This window comes from Condylura cristata, unplaced genomic scaffold (genome assembly GCF_000260355.1).
Source record: "Condylura cristata isolate star-nosed mole 26May11 unplaced genomic scaffold, ConCri1.0 scaffold00026, whole genome shotgun sequence".
NCBI lineage: Eukaryota > Metazoa > Chordata > Mammalia > Eulipotyphla > Talpidae > Condylura > Condylura cristata.
The window spans coordinates 14,552,097-14,558,408 of record NW_004567127.1 but is presented as its reverse complement, the minus strand read 5'-3'; positions in this window follow the sequence as shown (position 1 = coordinate 14,558,408).

Below are 6,312 nucleotides of genomic sequence, written 5' to 3'. Positions count from 1 at the left end.
AGTTATTTGATTGTTTCCAGCTGATTCGTTGTCTAAAGGCTTTCTTAAGGTTAGATCAGTTCTCTTTTATGCATCTGTAACGCTGGGTTACATTTTTTTCCTTGACATAAATGATTCCCTTTTATTACTACTTTAGTTCTATGCCATCAACTACTGTGTTCTATGAGGCAATGAATAGCATCGACCTTGAAATCATATAAATTTGGCTTTGACTCCAGCAGTCACCATATTTAGTGACCTTGAGCTAATTATCATAAGTTTTCTCACTTTGTTAGTTAGACAATGCTACTACTAAGTGCTTTTGTGAAGATTAAATAACATCGATAAAACATCTACTCCATAAACTTAGTCTTCCATTAAAATTGACTTTCTTCCCTTGGAATCAGGTCTAATTTACCAAGCTTATATAACTGCTTTCTTCCTGAAACTTCCAACAGCTTCCGTTTCTAACTAATAAATTGTGTCACCTTTTCCACAACTGGTGACTTGTCTTACGTAAAACTCCTGGAGGTGGCAGGAGAGTCCTATCCATTGATCTCTTTTTACCCTGACTAGCAGACAACCTGAAAACAACATTTGTAAGCCGTAATTTCCAAGCAATCTGACATTGACGTAATTAAACAGGTCTAAAACAGAAAGTACACCAACCAAATGAACATACATTTTGGCTTACTAAATAACTTAGTAGAACTTATCTCCTTAAATAAAACCATCCTGTAAAACTCTAGCTCATTGTTTTCAATAAACCAACAGAACCTCCCATCTGTGTATTTTCCAAGTACAAACTTTCTTTCCACTTTTTTATTCATAGGAAAAAGAAAATATTCCAGCTGAAAAGCTTAGTTTTAATAATAAAACCTTTGGGTTAATTTTTGTAAAGAAATATTCCTAATAACACATTTAAACACAAATGAAAAAAAAAATCCTTTACTCCTAGGGAAGCACTGACAAGATGAAATAAATAAAGGGCAGAGATAAGTCCTATCCCTGAGTCTTTTTGAAATTCTAAAGGTATACTGGGAGCCCGGGTGGTGCAAGCTAAGCTCTCTAGCTTAAAACACACTTTTAAAATCAAGTTAAGTTTCTAAATAACCTTCAGAGTAAGTAGGTTTTGCCCACTTACATGCCATTAGGTTTAAATATAAAAGGGCATTCCCACACTTTAAAAATCAAAAGAGGCCATTCTTGAATAATATCCATGCTTTTCAGTAACCCAAAAAACCTTTCTACTAAATATTCAACCTTTCCGGATACGGGAGGTGTTATAAACCTAACTCTTTAGTGAACATTCATTAATACAACGTGAGTTACAGAAACTAGTTTGTCTACAAGCATCCACTCCTGTGTCGCTGACAACAGGGGCCCGCACTGCGCCTGTCTCACTACACTCGCCTAGCAAGATTCGGTTTTCACAGGCTTTTCAAACAGCTCTTAAATAAAGAAAACAGGAGACACTTACCCTTTGAGAAGCGCAGGCTGCCTAACCAACTTCCGGTTTTGTTACAACTTGTATCACATTGCAGCAGCTGGGTGGAGCCAGTTTACCCTGTAACTAGAAGGGCACGTTTCCCAAACTAAGCTGCAGAACTTGATTTGCAAGGCAAGTACTTGGACTCCATTTCTGAGAAAAAGAGTTTTGTTTTACACAAAGGCACACTTTTTGCTAAATAGTAATTGCTTAACTGAGAAAATTATGGTTTTGTTTTTAACTACAAAAGCATTTGAAAATACTAGCCTACACAATGATAAGACAAAAGAGTTACTAGTAATTAGGTAGTGTTGTCAACCTAAGAAAATTAAATATACGTTGTCTAGTTAAATTCGAATTTCAGATAAACACCAAACCATTCTTTAGTATAAATACTAACCTATGCAATATTTGGAATATAAGTATATTAAAAAATGATACACTTTTTCTGAAATTTATATTTTACCATGGGTGTGTAACAGGGTGGTCCCTAGGAAAAGGGGAAGTTCCAGGTTCCCTGCCCCACCCAGAAGGAGGGTGGAGCTGAGCAGAGAAAAAGGAAGGAATCAGAAGAGAAGAAGAGAAGGAAGCAGGATGGAAAACAAGAAGGAGACCTGAGGAAGTGGCCTGTGTTTTATCTGGCAACCCCTGCTAGGGAATAATAGTAAATAACAAGTTTGTTCAATTAACTGCAAGGTGTAAAATAATCAGGTTCATAGAGCTGAAAACTTTGAAAGTTTCAATGACATAATTTGAAATATATATATATTACAAAACAGATCCTAAAATGTAGGCATTTTGCTTGCTTTTGTTCTTTTTTAAGCCTTGAATCTTTGCTTTTTTACAAATTATGCAAAAGAAAAAAATAGGGCTAGGAAAATACACTGTATCTGAAATATTAAGCACTCCATTTCAGACTGACTAACAAAATGCATACTGGAAAATAGATGTTGTCACATGTGCCTTGCCCCATGACCACGGCTGACAATCAAGAATAAAATACCTAAAACCATTTCTTATGTTTCCTTAAATTTTTAGGGGAAGGGAAGAGTGCTTCTTACAAAAGGGTAGCTGCGAAACACAGAGATCTTTACAAGTACATGTTATTTTTCTTAAAGTGAACGAATGGGTGGGGTCCACAGAGGCAACGCAGTAAATGGGCAAATCAAGAGCATCTCCATTTTCAGGAAAAAGGACAACAAAATACAAAGCCAAAATTTCTGATCAAGGAATTCTTCTAACAACTCAATGTTACCTTGTCTCATAGATTCCAGCCCTCTCCCCTGAAGTAGAAAAGCTGAATTATTACTGCAACCCAATTACTCCACTACAAGACACAGCTTAGAACACAGTTGTGAAACACATGTGTCTACCTAGAAAAGTTAAGGATGGAATGAAGCAAATGACCAAGAAAACGAATACAAAAACCCTGCAATGAAATCCCTCAAAAACCAGGTTTTGTCCAAAAAAAAATCTGGCTGAGAAAGCACAGGGGATCATCAAACATAAAATATAAATGTATATCTAAAACCCAGCTTGTGTTATTATAAAGATAACCAACAGTTTGTTTTTTTTTTTTTAAGATTTATTTATTTGTGCATACAGGCCAGAGGCTCAGGGGTGGCGAGAGGCTTCACCAGAGACAGAGTGGGGAGCAGAACAGGCAGATCGATGAAGTACACTGCTGAGGGGAGCAGCAGGCAGGTCAGGAGAGGGCTGCCGCGCCATGTGGTCACCTCCGGGACAGGCGGGAATCGAACTCATGAGGAAGCGACTCCAGATTCTCAGTGCTGCGCTTTAACCCGCTGCGCCACCAGGGAGAGCCGATAACCAACAGTTTTAACCTAACTAAGCCCACCTCTGTATGTCGAGTCAGATAAAGCAAGCAGCGCTCTATTAGCAACTACCAGTACACTAGTATGTCCTTTAAAATGTATCTAAAACCATTTTAAAAGGAGACAAGAGAAAGGAAAGAACTCAGTCGCTTCAATCTTTCTCCCAGAGAACTAGTCACCAAAAACAAAAGTCCATTGCTATAAGCCTTTAGAGAAAGGCTTATAATAAGGACTACCCAGGCCTGGGTTTCTATCCTAAAGTTGCTTGGAATGTGAACAGAGTTAAACTAAATCAGGTGTTCTCCGATGCTTTATAAAGTCTGAAATTTCTCAAGTTATAATTAGAACCTGTCCAGGAAAAATTAATAGCGGACACTTTATATAACAAAACTATGATAAGAATTCTATAAAACAAATAATTCTTAGAATAAATTTGCATTATTTTTCATCCTTAAAAAAGCACTCTCAGGAATATGGCACAGTATAAAGAAACATGTGGGGAACATTACTTAGCTCAAAATCTACCCTTTTCAGGCTTATCATTTTCCTAGAAATTCTAATTCCCCTTATCACCTCCTCCAGAAGTTCACTTCTGTCAAGCTCTTTCTTCATCTGCTCTTTCTGTGTCAACTGTCACAAAGGAAAACAAATTTTATTAGTGTTCAAGGGAGCTTAGGCTCTGAGAAGTTGACACTGTCCTCCTGGATCCCACTTAATGGGATTTTTTGGATTCAGGACCACTTTACAACTCAAAGTTGTTACAAACACTAAGGAAATGTGTGTTTATATGGGTAACATATATTAAAATTTATAATACTAAAAATTAAAACTGAGAAATACTTAAGTATGTCTTCACAAATTCACAAATTTTAATGACAATAATAAACTCATTACATTTTTTGTCTATTGCTTTCATGTTGGTTTTTCATATATCAGAATTTGGTGAGAAGGGTAGTATTGTTTAAATTTTTCCAAATCTGGTCTAATATAAAGCAGCTGGAATCTCAAAACTGCTTTTGTCAGTCTGATGCAATATGATATAATGCAGGCAGTCACTAGAAAGCTCCACTATAATCATGAGAGAATGAAAATAAATAAGCAAATAGAGTTTAGCAAGAACAATATCACCACTCGTTGAGTATCTATTTTGACCAAAGCAAATGTATTTTCCTTCCCAAGGCTCATAAGACTCATGTAAAAGATTCTGTGGACATTCTATGGCTCAGAATTGTGAGGTATGTGTGGCTAAGCAGATTGCCCAAAAAGAGGGAGAGAAATCTAACAAGACAGGCTTCTAAATCAGAGCTATTAGTTCTCTAAACTGAATGTCTGAATGATATCTAACAGATCAAATTTATAAATTTCCCTTTCCTATTATATTCAGCATGTTTTAAAAAGATTACATTCAAGAATATCTCCAGTTGATTATATTTTGCTTCAGCTCAATAAACATAAGCCTATAATGTAAAATGGACTTATTCTTCCCATGCCTCACTGTCATGATTCTGACTTATGTCCTCATTACTTCTCAGTTGGACCATGGTCATTAGCTACTAAGTGCTTCCAATTTCTCATCAACCTAATTAGCCATCACATATGCTATCATGTTAACCTTTCTGAAGTATACGTTACATCACATAATTCTCTGGCTCGAAAAAAATCGGCACTTTCTACTTATTATTGATTAAATTAATGTCCAGGATCCATGAATGGATGGTCAAATGAAATACAGTTGATCCTTAAACAATATGAGTTTTAGCTACACAGGTCCACTTATACTCAGATTTTTTTTATTAACTGACAATATAAATTTATAGCACTGATAATACACACAGTACTATAGAGGTGGAAGGGAACATTTCCCCTACCTCCCTGGGTTTTTCTTGGACTGACCAAGCAATCAAATTAAGATGACAGATTAGCAAAAGAAGAGAACAAATCTAATTACATAGATATGCAGAACCTACAAAGATGTAAGTTCTAAAGAAATTGGGGCAAGACAACAGTGTTTATCTCCTAAGCTAAGGAATAGAATAGGAGCTTGGGGCTTCTAAGAGAAAGACAGGGGACTCACATCCCAAGGAGACAACACATGCTCTATAAACCACAAGCCAACCTGACATGGTTTGGGAAACCCTCTTTTGAACATCTTTTTTTTTTTTATTCAGGTTACACTGGTTTACAACACTGCATATAATTTAAGGGAATCAGTTGACACATTTTCAGAATTACATTATGCACCACACCCATCACAAACCCCCCAGAACAGCTCATCACAAACTGGTGGGTTCTCTCTCCTCTCTGTTCTCTGCCGTCTGCTATGCCCCTCTGGCAGCCTTCCTTCTGAGTCATATTTTTAAGGCTTGTTTGGCCTAATGTTCCCTGTTGCTTTGTTTCTCTATTTTCTGCATATGTGTGATTTGTCCTTCTGTTATTTCTCTTGGCATAATCTCCTGCAGTTCAATCCATGTTGTTACAAATGGCAGAATAGTACTCCATTGTGGATATATAGTACCACGTCTTTATCCACTCTTCAATTGTTGGGCACTGAGGTAAGTTTCCATTACTTGACTTCCGTAAGTAGTGCTCTAATGAACATAGGGTTGCATCTAACCCTTCGGATTCACATCTTTACATTCTTTGGATAAATACCAAGGAGTGGAATTATTGGATCATATTCTGAGGATCCTCCAAATTAAATACCAGAATCTTTAATATTTTGAGGATTCTCCAAATTAAATACCAAAAATTCTCTCCCCATTCATAGTAATAATGTAAAAATGCCACCACACATTTCCAAAGTTTTGATAGAAAACTGAAATAATGTTTCAATCCTTTGTGTAAGACTAACATAAATGACTCTGGGTCTCAATAGGTTTTGGTTTTTTTGTTTTGTTTTGTTTTTCCAAAGATTTACTTATTTACATATACAGAACTGAGGTACAGGCCAGAGGTGCAGGGGTGGTGAGAGGATTCACCAGAGACAGAATGGGGAGCAGAACAGGCCAA